Below are 18,062 nucleotides of genomic sequence, written 5' to 3'. Positions count from 1 at the left end.
GCCACTAATGCCCTGTAACTAAAGTTCAATTTGTCTGTGACTATTTGTCAATTGCGTGCAAATACAGTCAAAATAGAGAAACCGTTTGTGTTTTTTAAATGCTACCTTCTTGGTTCCTCTTATCTGATTGGATGTTGTGAGCATGTTATTTTTTTCCCGTAACAACCAGTAAAGCTAAGAGACAGCAACATGGTGGCAACATCAAGTGATGATGCTAAAGGAAAACATTTGTCTCTAACATCTTGGAAGCAGACATTTACGAGGGTACACATCGACTAAAAAAAAATGAAGTGATGTTTTGTACAGTTTGCCGTTAGTTTAGCAGGTCAGTCATCCTTTGTTTTGCAATAAAATACCTGCACATTTTGCTACTTTTGTTTGCAAAACACTTTAACATTTTTTAAATATTTAAATTCTAGATTTACAAACATTTTGAGATTTTTTTTTATTTGTGGCTAAGAAATAGCAATTAACTTTTTTTGGTGGGGCCAGTGACAATACCGGCAGGGCAAGTAAAAATCTGAACCACTGGTCCGATCGGGCCAGTAGAAAAAAATCCTTAGCGTTGAACCCTGGTAGTTGATTGCATTTGTCTAAACAATATATTTTAACTTATTTTATTTCAATATATAGAGCAGGGAAAAAATTCCCCACTGTATCTATTGAAATAAAATAGTTCAAATATATTGCTTAGACAAATGCAATTAACTACTTTTTTTTACAATTATTTCATTTTAATTTAGAGGACAGTGGAGATTAAAGACAGGAAAGCATGTGACGCAAAGAGAGGAAAAATATCGGCAAAGAATCTCAAGCCGGTAATCAAACTTGGGTCACCGCAAGCACCTTAGAGCTATATATATATATATATATATATATATATATATATATATATATATATATATATATATATATATATATATATATATATATATATATATACACACACACATATACATACACGACACACTAATCCCTTGTTTATTGGCACGGACCAAATGAATAGTTTTAATGTGAATCATCTCATAGCATGTCTAAAACAAAAATATGAAAATAAAACTTTATTTAGTTCACAAGCTGCCAACCACTAGTAACTCTCATGTGGTGTACATTTTTTAATTGGCTTTTTTAATTACCAAACTTTCAGCAACTGTATGCAACAATCAACTCAACGATTTGCATGCTAACTGCTTCCTCTTTTTCACCAGCATCAATTTATAGATGAACAATATGAACTTCCCATCATATCTGAACAGAAACTCTTGCTTCTGCATTCTATGTTGATGATTCAGTTCTGCTGTACAGGAACTGATGTCAGATGAAGCAGTGACTAGCAGAACGAATGCTGGGATAATTTAGCATGTTGGGCGTGATCCCAGCTCCAGCTTCCAACCTTCCTCTGTTGGACGGATCTCTCCATTTTTCATAACCAAACCCTGCCACTCCGGAGAACTCGAAGCTTGTTGTGTATTGCATGAAAAATGTGAATATTCCTGCATATTCTCCACCGGTGCTGACCAGAGTTCAGAGAGGAAAAGGAGGGAGGGGAAGAAGTGAATAGACTGACAAAGGTGCATTACATAATCCCATTGTGAGATTTCACGGACCTTGTCTTATAATATTTTTACAAAGACTGAATTTCCTTCTCCCCAGGGATCTGAAGCCCAACTCCTCCATCTGATCTGGCAGAGTCAGGTCAATTTTATGCTGATTTTATGGGTGAGAGGATGGGAACCACTGCCAGGGCCAGAAACAGGAACACAAGGGAGAAAAGAGAGAGAGAAAGAGCAAAAAGAAGAGACAAGTCAGAGGGACAGACAGAGAGAGAATGACGGGTACTTGACAATGACATCTTTAAGAGTTTAGGTTCAAGTGTCTATAAATGTAGGAATATGCTATTAATGGTCAACTTTCACATTTATGCTACAGCTATTTTCATGCTTTATTTTTTCCCAATTACAGTCAATATCCAATATAAATTACGCAAAAATCAGGCGAACATGTTAGAGAGCCACACACAACATCATAAAATGATGCTTAAACTTCTGATTGTGTTCACATACACTCAAAATAGTGCAAAGCACAAATTTAGACCTCATGGTATAATGAAAGGTACAAAAGTGCACCCCCTTAAGCCTGATTTATACTGCGTCAAGTGACCGGCGTAACCCACGGCGCATGCAACGTGCGTGGCTGTGCATTTATACTTCTGCCCGCTGTCTCTGTCGGTCTGCATTAACACTTCCGAAACGCTAGTTGGCAGTGAAGTGTAAGTCTTCCTCTGTGTCGAGTTTCTTCGCTGCTTTTTTGCTTTTCCTGAACACTTCCTGGATGTACAAGTGGCTCAAACTCGCTAATTTTGAGGCAGGAACCGGCGGTTGTGCAACAACTTTAACTATGAGGTAAACACAAAACAAAACTATCTATCCAGAGCTCCTTCACGGGACTCCACACTTTTAAACAATCGCTCGCGCCATTCGCGCGGCTCTCGGTCTCGCCCAGACTCGTCAGCGCTACCAAGCCGACCAATCACAGAGCTTGCGCTACGCGGTTGCGACGTGTAGTTACATTTTTTGAGAGGTGCACGTCAGTGCAAGGGCTATGCGTCAGTGCGGTAGCATACGCCGGCGTTAGACGCAGAAGTATAAATCAGCCTTTAAGCAACCAATTTGGACACGTACAAAATTTACAAAACATACAAAAATCGAACTTTTAAAAAGGTATCGCCCATGTGACAGGTTTAATACATTTATTTAGGAGTGTTCATTAGGGCTGCACATTTTCTAACGATATGTAAAAATATCACAGTTTCACGGTATTATGATAACTGCTCTGAAATATGGTCTTTTTAAACGTCTGGGTAAAAAAAAAAAATAATAATAATATATTTTTATATATATATTTTTTTTTTTTACTTTGAACATAATGGCTGCGTCCGAAATTGTATATTTCCATACTATATAGTACACTAAAAAGAGTATGCGAGCTAACTAGTATGTCTGAATTCATAGAATATGAAAAACTGCATTCGTGAAGTACCCGGATCACTACCTACTTCCAGCGCGATCTGAAGGAAGCTATGCTATCCCATTATGTACCGCAAAAGAATTCATAAATGGAATTGAAGCGACGCAACTGACATGGGTATGTCATGTGATGATGACAAAATGGCATCTCTAGTTCATCTGAGCTCCTTTCATACAACTCACATTTATGCTGTATAAAACATACTTTTTAACAGTCAAGTACATAATTCAAATTCAAATGCAGTACCTGAGTAGGCTATTTCAGACGCAGCCAATATATTTTATTTTGATAAACATTTAAAATATTTTGAACTGAAAACATGACAGGTTAAATAATAGAAATGAATCAGTGACTTCTGCCGTCTTCATTTGTTTCAAAAACACAGATTTTTTGAAAATGGCATCTTTAAATATCTTTTCTGCTGAAGATACTGTTGTCCTAAAAAAACAAGTAAAAAAAAACACTTGCATATACCATGGGAACAGTATAACAGAAAATTTTTGTGGTTTTAAAACCTTGACTTTTCGGAACCACAGTATACCTTGAAAACGGTTATCGTCCAATATGCATTGGAAAGATCAAACTTTGCAATACTTTGCTATTCTGTGATATGAACACAAATTCAGCAGAAGACTTGAATATCTCTATTTGTTAAGATTTTTTCATTTTAGATTGATTTGGGATGATTCTGATTTGGGATGCATCTGCATAAAATATATTAAATAATCTATCTCCATAAATATATATATATATATATATATATATATATATATATATATATATATATATATATATATATATATATATATATATATATTAGGGATGTAACGGTATTGTAAATATTACAGAATAATATTACCGAAGTCGCGTGACTCGGTAAAACTATAGGTCTTCTGAGAAAATTTGCTCAGGCGAATGAAGCGAACGGGAGGTACCGGAAACTACAATTCCCATCAGCCCAGGCTTGGCCATAATCCCTTGCGGTCTGTTGTCGCTACAGATCCAGTAATGCGGAAATGGAGTGTGCTGCTAGAAGCGGGGATCAAAAAGAGCTGGAAAATCCTAAAGCGGGTGTTGTCGCCGCGCCCGTACTGAATAGTGGTTTTGTCACGCGAGTTCTTATCAGCCGTGTTGTCGCGCGCGTACTGTAAAGCGGGGACGGAGGGTATGTCGCGTCGCGGGGGCACTTTTGATCATTTTGGAAGGGAACTTTCTATCCAAGACTAAAAAGGGCATGTGCACTGCATAGGTTGAGCCCTGTGTGTGCACGTGCCTGCAAGTTGGGGAACACGACTAATCAGTCATGGGGACTGCAGAAACACAGCACACTGTTCAGATTGATGCAGACATGAGATCTCTATCTCACTTATGGTTTGTCCTCTCAAGTGGGGGAAAGACAATGCACAACGTTACCCACTGCTGTCAACCTGGGCCAAGTCATATCTCTCTTGTCCCAGAAACCTCAGTCCCAAATGAGAGGGTTTTTTTCTGTTGCAGGGGACATTGTAAATACCCAGAGATACCAGCTTTTACCAGATTATATTTATATGATAATTTTCCTTTAAACCCATCTCTATATAAGTGAGTGAGTGATTAAATGTTGAATGTGATGAGTTTTCAACACTACTAAATTGAAACTTTATTTTTTTACATGGTTTAATATTTTTTTGTTATTAAAATTGAAGTTCCTGTTTCAAAGCTTACAGATAGATGGCTAATTTGAATGTCATTGACACTTTTGGCACTTTTTTGGAGTATTTTCATAAGTTTTGTTTTTTCCTGTAAATGATTCAATAAATACCGTGACATTCATACCGAGGTATTACCGTACCGTGAAATTCTGATACCGTTACATCCCTAATATATATATATATATTTCTCCATATATATCTCCATATATATATATCTCCATATATATATATATATATATATATATATATATATATATATATATATATATATATATATATATATATATATATATATATATATATATATGGAGATGGGCTAAATTTAAACAAACAAATTGATTTGAACATTAAATGTAAAAGGTTTGTTTAAATCCAGCCCACTTATCTTAAAAAAACTGTAAATCCAATGAATATTTTTTTTCAGTGTAAAGTGACCCAGAGATAAAATTTCAGACTCTTAATTTCACTTTATGCCTCATTGAGCATAAGAAAATTCTTTAAATAATAATTTTCAATAACTTTCGAACAAAAGAAAACAAACATGTATGATAAACACGTGTGATAGCTAAACAAACCGGGGAAAAAAAATGTAATTAAAAATTCCATGTCATGGTACACGACATTGATGCCCTCACATCAGCTACTTTGATATAAAAAGCAAGAGGGAAAAGAGAATAAAAAGGATAATAACGCAAAAAAAAGACATGTAGTCTAGAGAAAGCGATAGGTGAGAAGGAGGGGTAACAGAGGGGGCACTGCCCTCCAACCACGCACCTTCTGTGCTGCATATCCTGAAGGCTCCTGTGTTCTTACCCATTCAGAAATACCTTGAGACGCATGCTTATTCATACACACAGGCAAAGGACTTGCAAATCTCTATCCCTGTGGGATTTTGCCACGACGGGGGGGCTCACATGAAAAGCCCCAAAAATTCAGATGAGCTCTTTTATTATTAACGCCCGCTCTGTCCCTTCAACAAGCCCGATCAGGCTTCAAATCTGAGCATTGCAATCAAATATTTGTCCAAACGCTTATGTAGGAGTACTTTTCAAAAGCTGAGATCCAAACGTTTTGTCTTTTTCTTTCTTTTTTAAGATGACTGTATCTGACGGGTGCAGGTAACGCTAATTCCCAGAGACGCTAGAGTTTTTGGTTCAAACGTGAGCTTGTTTAACAATTAACCTCACAAACACACTTCAGCAAATGTGCCACTTTCATTTGCCATTTGAGGATTTAAAGGTGTCACTGAAATGCAAAAATCTGCATATGGAGGAAAACTAAACGCAAAAGTGACTGATTGGGTGACAAACTGTACGGTAGGAAGAGGAGTAGGGAGGGGCAGAAATGTTGCCTTGGTAACTAACTAACTTGCATTGTTTTCAATAGATTAGGTCAAATGTAAAATTTCCTTTCTAAATTAAACTGCAGTTCTAAAATGACTAATACTTAAAGGGTACCTATTTTACTGTCTCCAGAATGTGTCTGTAAAGTTTATATAATAATATCAATATTAACGTTTTACATAAGGGCACCTAATTTACCTCTTTTTAAGATTTAATACAAGTCTTTTGCATCTCCAGAATAAAGTTTCAGCTCGAAACACCCATTAGATTAGAAGTTTGTACATTTTCTGCTTTGAACAATATGTGGCTGTTTTTGTTGCCAGCGCCTTTAATACTAGTTCTCCCCGGCCACTGTTCCCATGTGACTGCTAGAGTGTTCCTCAATCTCCACCTCAGCTGTGTCAGATAAACAGCACAGTGACAGACATAAAGGAAGCGAATCTCACATAACGTTTGTGAGAAATACTACAGTGAAAACTTTCCCAATGATTATTTGATGTATTTGTTGTGGAGTTAATTCAAGTCTTTCTGCAACGATCACACACAATGTCGTTACAAAGTTCATGCACATACAAACAGAAACACAGCTTTCGCATGGCAAATGTGGCAGGATACATGGTAATCTCCACTGCTGTATGGATATACGCATGTTAATGTACAAAATAAATCAGATTTGACGTCCACAAACCAGAATTGAAGAGTCTTTTTTTATTAGTACTGACATGCGACTGTGGTGATAAAAATCGCTGTAATTCATTAACAAAATGTTTTAAACTTATAAAACTTATTCTTGAGGTGCAGATGATCAGAGAGAGCTGAACAGATATTTTAATCGCAGTTTCTTTGCGCACGTTCTGTCTTGTTAATTATACGCCTTACTACGGAGACATGTTAATAAGCAGCTGTCAATTAAATCGGTGGGTGGAGAAAACCGCACTCCTACATCAAGGTGCGTCCTTGTGGGAGGGGTTTGCATCCTATTTTTTAAAAAAAGCTTTTTGTTTTAATATCACTCCAATATGACTGTGGACACACTATACCTACACACAGTTCTGTCCAAACAGCTTACACAAGATGTTTTTCATCATAGGAGGCCTTTAATGGTGCATTAAAGCCAAATAAATATACAATGAATGGATAACTTAAATCTCCTAATTATAAAATCTAATTTTAAAATCAATGATATGAACTAAAATACCTAATATCTTGAACTGTTTAAATGAAAAATAAACTAGTAATAATTTATGACAAAAAAGGAAATCTCTGTAAGGAGAACAGTTTCAGTACCCAAATTAATCATAAATATGAATATACTGCCATTTAAATTATATTTTATAATTGCAAAAAAGTACACAAAAAGTTTTTATAGTTCAATGTTCATCTAAAATCCTTAGTAATGAGCAAAATATGTCATTTTCTATCCAAATAGGAGTTTGCTTAACAATTAACCTCTGAATGCACTTCTGAGTGTCCCTTTTCATTTAAAGCCTGCAACTGAAAACCTAACGAGCCACAGCCCCAAAATCCAGCAAAAAAACACACAAACACACACACACACACACACACATACACACATGCAAAAATGACCAATTGGGTGACCAACTGTCTGTTTTAGTAGGGGGGAGGAAGGAGGTTTGTCCACTGGGGAATGTAGAAAGATGAAGGCCCCTGTCTGTGGGTGAAAAGCTGTCAAAGGGACCCCGGCTCCTTGCCTCCACAGCCTCCTGCTGCCATATTGTGAGTGTGTTTTTGCGCGGGGCGGGCAGACACAAAGGGATTAATGGGTAAGGCTGAAAGTTGAAGGTTAGGAGGGTAAACCCAACCCCTGCTGCTGAGGCAAGGAGAGAAATGTCACCGTGACAGACCTGGGGCTGCTTAATCCCCCCCTCGCCCCTCGCGCTCCCCGACGGCCTCCCCTCCTGGGCCTGACACGCTGAGGCCGCTCCGGTTCCCAGCAGGTCTGCGAAACGCCTCGAGCCAGTGGACATACAGGCAGGCAGACAGACAGACAGGCAGGCAGGCAGAGAGACAGACAGACAGACAGACAGACAGACAGAAGTACAGAGATGAAAGCAGAAAGAAAATCAAACAAACATGCAGACAGATAGATATACAAAGATACAGTAAATAGATAGACTGAAAGATAGACAGACAGACAGACAGACAGGCAGGCAGGCAGGCAGACAGGCAGGCAGGCAGGCAGGCAGGCAGGCAGGCAGACAGACAGACAGACAGACAGACAGACAGACAGACAGACAGACAGACAGACAGACAGACAGACAGACAGATAGATAGATAGATAGATAGATAGATAGATAGATAGATAGATAGATAGATAGATAGATAGATAGATAGATAGATAGATAGATAGATAGATAGATAGATAGACGGAAGTACAGACAAAGGCAGACACAGACATGAACAGAAATAGAAATGCACAAAAATACAGTAGAAAGACAGATAGACAGACAGACAGACAGGCACAGACAAACAGATAGAACTATACACAGATACAGTAGATAGATTAACAGGCAGGCAGACAGACAGACGGACAGAGACAGACGGAAATACAAACATAAAAGCAGACAAGCAGACAAACATTCATTCATTTTCTTTTTAGTTTAGTCTCTTTATTAATCTGAGGTCGCCACAGCGGAATGAACCGCCAACTTATCCAGTATATGTTTTACACAGCACATGCCCTTCCAACTCCAAAACATCCATACACACTCATTCACACAAATACACTACAGATCATTTTAGCCTACCCAATTCACCTGTACCACATGTCTTTGGACTTGTGGGGGAAACCGGAGTACCTGAAAGAAACCCACACGAACACGGGGAGAACGTGCAAACTTCACACAGAAATGCCAACTGACCCATGCGAGGCTCGAACCAGCAACCTTCTTGCTGTGACAAATATAAACATGAAGACAAATATATATATACATATGTATATATATATATATATATATATATATATATATATATATATATATATATATATATATATATATATATATATATATATATATATAGAAAGACATGCAGAGACACACAGAGACAGTAGATAGATAAATAGGCAGATAGCCAGACAGGCAGGCAGGCATACAGACAGACAGACGGACAGAAGTATAAACATATAGGTAAACAGACAGACACAAACAGACAGACAGATATGCAGACAGATGGACCCACGTAAACAGTAGACAGATTAATAAGCAGACAAACAGTCAGACAGACATGTAGGAAGAAAGACAGACACAATCAGACAGACATGAAAACAGACAAATATACACCCAGATGCAGTAGATCGATTAACAGGCAGATATACAGACAGACAGACAGACAAAGGCAGACAGACTGACACAAACAGACATGCAGACAGATAGATATACACACACAGACACAGTTGATAGATAGATTAATAAGCAGATAGGCAGACAGATGGGCAGGCAGGCAGGCAGACAGACAGACTACACTGTCTGTATACTATACACTATACACAGATACAGTAGACAGACAGATTAACAGACAAGAATGCACCCGCTTGACCATGTAACAGTGTCAGTGAGTGGAGATTTTTTACATGTGAGAAAGATGTGACATTACATGAGGGATGGATGGATGGTCTGAAATGAATCAAGACGAGCAAATGGTTGATTTTAAAAGGTAGATGCATATACAAGTAATTTAACTGATAGATACGGTTAGTAGTCGGTTGCTAGAACTGTACAAACTTTAAGACACCTTAGAGCTCTGAAACTCTCAGGAGAAGAGAGGAGGAGAAGAGAAGAGAGGAGGAGAAGAGAAGAGAAGAGAAGAGAAGAGAAGAGAAGAGAAGAGAAGAGAAGAGAAGAGAAGAGAAGAGAAGAGAAGAGAAGAGAAGAGAAGAGAAGAGAAGAGAAGAGACTATGTACAGTTGCATTGAACCTGGCCAAAGCACACTTGTTCCCTCTCACGTCTCCCCCGACGGCCCGCACTCACATTACATTCGGGCCTGGGCACGCTTACGTCATCAATGCTGCGCTGTTTAGTAAGTGCTCTCGCTTAGCACAGTGGAGATTTCTTTAGTTATATCATTTAAAGTCGTTTGATATGTGGTGACACGCTTTCAAATATTTCACCGAACAGATCAGCCACTTTTGACACTCATAAACAGTCATAAAGTCCTGGTGCTGCAGGAATTGAGAGGTTTGCTAAAGGTGTTCAGCTGTCGTGCAGTGAGGGGTTTGCGTCTTTAATAAACTATGACAGTTTGCGTTCACTGAACAGTAAGAATGATTAAATAATCCATTAAAACGGTTCCTTAAAAGTCACGTCTCACTTTCAGGCTTAGGCGAGTTTTGTGCGCACACACGTGCACACACACACACACGCGCACACACACACACACACACACACGCGCACACACACACACACACACACACACGCGCACACACACACACACACACACACACACACACGCGCACACACATACACACACACGCGCACACACACACACACACACACGCGCACACACACACACACACACACACACACACACACACACGTGCACACACAAGCGTACTGCGCCAAAGCCCAAGTGAACCTGATTCAGAGCACTCACACTTTTCAAATGATCCGGGAAACGTGGCTGGGCACAGTTCAGATAGCATAGTGTGAGTAAGCCCTTAGTAGACTGTATACTTAAAATCTGTTGATACTGCTCCTTCAACACACATTTAACTGACTATAAAAAAAAAACTTGACAAGTACATGTCAACTTGCACTAGCCCTAACCCTACAGGGCTCGAAATTGCGACCATTTTGGTCGCATATGCGCCCGAAATGTTATCTATGCGACCTTAAAATATATTTGGGAGCGTTTCTGCGAGTGTTAAAAATTGTTGTGTGCGACCAGTTTTTACTGCAAAATGTTCACCACATGCGCGGATTCGGGATACATTCACGCAGAATGCATCTCTAAGCTCTTTGTCTGCACTTGAAACGTGAAATGCAGCGCTCAGTTATGGTTTAAAACAGTTGTCATGTCAACTTGCTGCAGTAAACAAATCCAAGTCCGTAATGCTTGCCCCGCCTTCACGATCTTCTTATTGGCCCAAACCTGCTCAAGCACTAAACGCGAATGATTGGTTAATATCAGCTGTCAATCACTCAGCGCCTTCTGGCTTTGGATGACAGAGAGAGCTACTACCGCGAAAAATTATAAAGCACTGAAGATGAAAATGAAGATAACACTGACAGATTTAGTTTTATAAACCATCTAGTTACAAATAATGACACATGTTACTAGTGATCATGTGCTGAATGTTAATCCACCATCTACACTTTTCCAAGAGTAGAAGACTTCCATTGGCTTCAAGTCCACTATGAAAAGTCTGTGGGATGGAGTTTTCAGGTAACTGCCACATCTAGCACGAGAGCTTCTGATTAATCCTTTATATAATCGCCAGATGCTGTCCGCCGTGTAAGGGGCAGCTATATGTCAAAATAAACACCATCGCAAGCGGGCTTGCATTGAGTAAACTAAATATCGCTACTCCTAAAAAGACCGGTATTGCTATTAACATGATGTATGCATATAATAATGTACAGTAACGTTATATGTCAAAAGCATCAATGCAATATCAGACAGCACTTGTGAGAACAGCACAGTTATACCGTTAACAGATTCATGTCCAGCAGTGCGTGCAGGGCCGGTGAGCGGTCCGTGTATGCTTTTGGTCACTCAGTTCTGTTATAAAAATGTCTTTTCTTGTGATAATGGGATTTCGTTGAGACATATTTTCCTCACTCTTGCATATATGTTTTTTTTTTTTTTTTTTGCTTGTTAGTTTGATTAGTGTTGATTTCAAATACAATAAATCTGCTTGTATAAAACTTGTAGTAACGGTGCTCATAATTGGTGGGTGCGACTAAATTTTTGCTGATGCGCCTAAATTTTTTGAGTTTGGAGCACCGGTGCTACCAAGCAAAAAGGTTAATTTCGAGCCCTGCCCTAACTCCAACCCTAACCCCAACCTAAGAGTCTACTTATAATCCAATGAGAATTAGCTGGCATGTAGATGCAATGTAACTTAAATTCAACAAACAAACCATCGAAATAAAGTGTGATTGAAATAAAGCTTAATTTTATTTTAACAATGACATTATATTAACATTAATTTTGACCGCTCTGATCAATTGCCTGTTTTACAGTGGCCCTAAGCAAGCAATCAATTAAGAAATACATTTAGTTTTATGGCATTAGCCTAATGGTTATGACTCTTTTAATAACTGAGAAAATTATAATAATGTGAAGCTGTATTGCAGCTCGAGTTTAAGAAAGTTTCAGCCTAGTAAGTTTGTCTAAATAAAAAAAAAATAAATAAACAAAAAAGAAGACGAATCATACCAGTTAAATCATTTGATGCACTAAACAATTCTTGTATGGACATAGGAATTTGTCCTAGAAATATTACTAACTATATACAGTTGAAGTCAGAATTATTAACCCCCCTGAATTATTAGCCCTCTGTTTTTGCTTTTTTTCCCAATTTCTGTTTAATGGAGAGAATACTTCTTTTACCATTTAACTTTTTTTTTTACTATTTAACACATTTCTAAACATAACAGTTTGAATAACTCATTTCTAATAACTGACTTAGTTTACCTTTGCCATGATGACAGTAAATAATATTTGACTAGATATTTTTCAAAACACTCCTAATACAGCTTTAAGTGGCATTTAAAGTCTTAACCAGGTTAGTTAGGTTAACTAGGCAGGTTAGGTTAATCAGACAAGTTTTTATATAATGTTGTTTTTTTTCTGTAGACCATTGAAAAATATATATAGCTTTAGGGCGCTAATAATTGACCTTAAAATCGTTTTTAAAAAAAATGAAAAACAACTTTTAGTCTTGTTGAAATAAAACAAATAAGACTGTCTCCAGATAAAAAAAAAAATTATCAGACATACTGTGAAAATGTCCTTGCTCTGTTAAACATAATTAGGGAAATAAAAATAAAAAAATTCAAAAGGGGGGCTAATAAAATTCAACTGTAGGTCAAGTTTGGACAGCTATGCTAGAAATATTCTACAGATATAACATGTATTAAACACGATCAGAATCATATGCAACTTATCATCCTGAACTAAACTTCTAATGATGGAAGAAATCCATCAACATGCTTCCAATCTGACGTATGTCAATGTGGTGGCAGCTCAATGCACCGCCGTCGCTGTTTTCATCTCACCACCACTCAAAACACCTTGAAGAAGTCTAAAACCCCATCGGCTGCCGGCGACGGCAAGGAAAACAATCTCGCAGTAATTTGACTGCGGAGCGAACGCCGGTTAATGGGTGAGAATTGAATTGAAATCACCTCAGAGGAGCGAGCTATTTTCCTTTTTTTTTGCTTTCGCACCCAATGTGAAGCGGGCCGTGGGTGATGGCAAGCTTGGGAGGGCCCTTCCAGAGATTCCCCTTGGGCTTCGTGCACGGCTAACCTTCGACAGGACCGCCGCTGCGTGGCAACACGCCGCCGCCCCGAGCGCAGACAGCGCGGGTCAGTCGCAAATCAATGTTTTGACGTCCCGGGAATGCTTGTCTTTAAAAGTCGATACACGCCGCTTTGATAGAGCCGAGGCCGGGGGGAAGAAGGTTAATAGGTGAGTGGTGGAAAGAGCTCACAGCTGACACCACTTTTTACCACCTCTGTCTGTCTATCTATCCGCGAACGGGATGGGTGTAGAGCCAATACAACAAATAGAGTCGATTGAGTTGGCAAGCTTGTCATCGTATGCTGATGGAAAACCTCTACGTACTTTAATGGCTCCTTGGGATCCACTTGTGTTTAATAAACTGTGTCAACAGGTAGCATGAATATGTGAGGTGTTATCATCATACTATTAAGTATTATCGAAGTAGAAATCAAGCTGTGGAAAATGGTTTGATGCATTTCTAAATATAACAATGAGTGACAGGCATCTGAAACACCCTGCTTTAATAGATTATCACATCAAATACGCTCTTATTGGCAACTTTTGTGCAAACTTTGCGCTTTAGGTGAGGACAGATACATTGCTTGTCGCTTGGTTAAACAGGGTGCAAATTTTAAAGCAAGTAGACAAAGGCTGCGAATTGTTGTGCTTTACAATATTTGGGCTGTCAGCTTGAAAGGGCAAATGCCAGGTTAGAACACAACAATTAGATAAAAAATTTTAGGACTATGGTAGAGCACTAAACATTGGCAAGCAACAGGATATCTTGTCAATTTGAACATTGAACATCTAACTGAACAATAAATTGTTGTGCATCACACTATTTGATTCTTTATTGTAAAGAGGCACAACATGCTTATTGGTTTGGACACAAAAATCAACTATAATATCCTGACAAAAATTGAGTGAGCAGGACATTTTGTCTAAATAACTGTATACACTCACAGAAATAAAGGTACGCGAGCTGTCACTGGAGTGGTACCTTTTTAAAAGGTACAAATTTGTACCTTAAAAGGTCCATATTAATATCTTAAGGGTACTTAAAAAGTACAAAAGTGTTCCTCTTAAAAATTTTAGGTACTAATACTTCTGAGGTACCAATATGGACTCTTTAAGTATGTGAAAAGGTACCTTTTGAAAGATGCCTGCTAATCTGCTTACCCTTTTAATTGTGAGATCTGGGGGCAGAGCTGCTCGAAGCTAGAATAAAGTTACTGATCCAGAAGTAAACTGATGACCATACTTTTGAAAAGGTACCACCCCCCAGTGACAGCTCGTGTACCTTTATTTCTGAGAGTGTAGGAAGCATCTGATTGATTGTAAAAGTGTTTCACATTGTAATTTTCCACTTTGGATAAGGACAGGCAAATTACCTGTTGATTAAAAATGACCTATAATGACCACTAGAATTGAATAATAATGTTTAGAACTATGAAAAGTAGGGATGTTCAATATATTGAAACTTTCAAAATATTGCAAATGTGCAAAATTAGTGATTTAATAGAAATGTAACTATGAATTGTCATCAGCATACCCTCTGGATGTCATCAGACAGTGAAGCTACATTTCAACACTCTCTGAAACAAAGCAGAGTGAACATGCTAGACAAAAATCCAGCATGTTTAAGGGTGGATGCTGAAATACTTTATGGCCACACAATAAAGCCATGTTCTGAAAGCAATAACACAGCAAAGAAAAACTCCACAAGTGTTTTTTATTTTCCTGATTGTTGTTGATGTTTTTAGATTAATAAAACTATACACTCTCAGAAATAAAAGGTACGCGATCTGTCACTGGAGTGGTACCTTTTCAAAAGGTACAAATTTGTACCTAAAAGGTTCATATTAATACCTTAAGGGTACATATTAGTACCTAAAATATACAAAAGGGTTCCTCATAAAATTTTTAGGTATAATATATACTTTTGAGGTACTAATATAGACCCTTTAAGTACAAACGTTTACCTTTTGAAAAGGTACCACCCCAGTGACAGCTCACGTACCTTTATGAGAGTGTACCAGTGGAGGAAAGTGGTAATTACATTTGCTTTCTTTATTTAAATTGTTACAATAGGCTCTATTTTAATGATCTAACCGTTAGTTTACTCTAAAGAAGATTGTGCAAAAGCACTAATGGCGTGTCCAAACTCACTTTTGCTATTTTAAAGACAGCAACAAAAAATGTCTGTGTGCCAGCACAGGATCTAAAAGAGTTGTGCTTACTCTCTTATGGGTGTGTTTTGGGAATAACATGCATTAAACCAATCAGAGTCTCATCTCCCATTGCCTTTAAGAGTCAGTTGCATCACATATTTGCTATTTACATGGCAGACTTTGTTAGCAGAAACATGAACATTTCACTAGTGAGAAATTCTATTTTTGTACCCCTGCCTCTTCCCTTTGGCCCTTAAGGGGAAGGGCTTTAAAATTTACCCCTAAAAAATGGGACAGCACTACAGCACCTGTACATGTCATCATATATCATCACGATTTCTTGCTTCATATAAGATCAGACAATCATGACTGCTGTAGTTATTTCAGTTGTGTTATTTTTTGGTATTTATCTTCAGGAAATCACTGAAGGCATATATCATGTTAACAATCTAATGTGACAATAAGATCGTAACTATACTGCACATTTACACTGTGACCATATTCACCTATGTAAACACAGCAAAAACAACATTATAGCAGACACTGTAAAAAGCTCATTCCTAGCCACTAGACTTTTCTGACAGGGAATTGGAGCGTCATCAAGTGTCAGAATGTTGTGGAACTGCTGTAGAGGAGTTATTTTTAAGTATTACAGATAGCAAAAATTTTCGGGGTTTTTTTTTGCAATTTTTTTTATTATTATTGTAAAGCATGACAGTAAAACACTAGTGCAGTTATGAATATATTACATGTGCTTGTTTGTTGTGAAAATTCGTAATAATGACAAAAAAATACTAATTTGTGAATCTCCTTACTTCTGGGTGCAGCTGTGGCTGGCTGGTGTATTCTAGGCAATTTTCTCACCACTTGGTTTCAAGTGTGGTCCTAAAAAAAACTTTTTTCAAAGGGGTATCTACCCCTTGCCCTTAGCCTAAGCCTTCAAGCTAAAGAGAATTGGGGTAAGGGGAAGAGCTAAAGCCTAGGTGATACTTGACGCGTCCGCTTAAGTGCGCGCGAAGAACATGACGTCATCTTGAAGTTTGTGGATGTTCGCTTTCGGTGTGTGCGACATGATTTTGGCTGGCGGTGCACACAGCATTTTTTTTTTTTGAGACTCGAGCGAACAGTGCGCACGGCGCCGTGTTTCATTTGAGCTAAATATGAAACACTTTGAAGAGATTTTGTCTGAACCAGTAAAACTGTCCAGACATCTTTATGATCCCTGATCATAGAGATAACCTAATGATCAATAATTCTTGGCTATAAATTACAACAGCTTTGGGAAAGGAGAAAGTTTTTGTTAAAAGGTTTGGAAAAACCTGAAGGATAAGTTTGTTAAAACCAAAAGAGTTCATGGCTAAAGTGGAGACCCGGACACACAATTACAAAAGATGTTTTTTAAACCAGTCACAGGTTTTACATTGGTGTATATATTGCAATGTTGAATTTAAAACAGTTTAATTGTTACAAAACTATAATGAATGGTAAAACTGTTCGAGAAATGAACAAAAAGCAAGTGATGCATAAAAGTTTGACTAAAAAAATCTTGAATGGTTTTTAAAAGACTTTATAATCATTAAAACAATTCATAAAAATAACAAAAATAATTAGTTTAAAAATATTGAATGATATTAATGATATGACGTATAGTTCCGGAAACTTTCTACTTCTCTGTTTATCCGTCAGATTTTACAGTGGGTTTCTTTTGACCGCCCCTTGATGTTTTAAATAATATCACAACAGCGAACGCGACAAGTATAAAAGCCTCGTCCGCTTGTGCGTGCGCAGTCAGCGGAGGTGCGCGATGTGGCGCTAGGCGAAAGTATAAATCCAGCTTAAGGGGTAGAATTGGGATTGTGATAGTGAATGTGTATGGATGTTTCCCAGTAAATGTGTTGCAGCTGGATAATAATAAAGGGACTAAGTTGAAAAGAAAATGAATGAATGAATGAATGAATGAATGAATGAATGAATGAATGAATGAATGAATGAATGAATATTCATATAATAAATTTTAATAACAACAATATTAAACAAATGCAAATTGTCATGAATAAGCTGACTACAACAGAGCCGGATTCCACCAAAGACCTCTAAGGTTTAATAGTTATATAAACAATAATAGCTTTTGTTACATTTTAATCTTTTAATTTTTCATATATAAAGATATTTGTGTGTTGCTGCACATCCCTGTGTTTATATTAAGCAATGTGTCCAACATAGGAACATCAATTATGCGTTTTTTAAATAACAAAAACTTTGTGCCATTAACGTTATACAAGCCTTTATTTGGTCAACGGCATTACATTTTTTTTTTGTTATGTTTTAACATATACGGACTATATTATTTAGCATGCCA

At 37.7% G+C, this 18,062-nt stretch overlaps 1 protein-coding gene and 1 long non-coding RNA gene across 5 annotated transcripts in view; both read right to left on the bottom strand.

The window, feature by feature from the left end:
* Positions 1 to 18,062, bottom strand: part of dennd1b (DENN/MADD domain containing 1B) — a 207,361-nt gene that overhangs the window by 151,666 nt on the left and 37,633 nt on the right. The gene's annotated exons all lie outside the window — the stretch shown is intronic.
* LOC147838497 (uncharacterized) lies at positions 981 to 1,739 on the bottom strand. The gene is made up of 2 exons (XR_015522043.1): positions 1,608 to 1,739; positions 981 to 1,513 (listed from the first exon to the last, which is right to left on the bottom strand). It is a non-coding gene; the product is annotated as an uncharacterized LOC147838497 (long non-coding RNA).

The sequence above is a fragment of the Danio rerio genome, chromosome 22 (assembly GCF_052040795.2).
Source record: "Danio rerio strain M-AB ecotype USA chromosome 22, GRCz13ab, whole genome shotgun sequence".
Lineage (NCBI taxonomy): Eukaryota > Metazoa > Chordata > Actinopteri > Cypriniformes > Danionidae > Danio > Danio rerio.
Note: the sequence above shows the minus strand (reverse complement) of the source record. Positions and strands in the feature narration are given on the sequence as shown.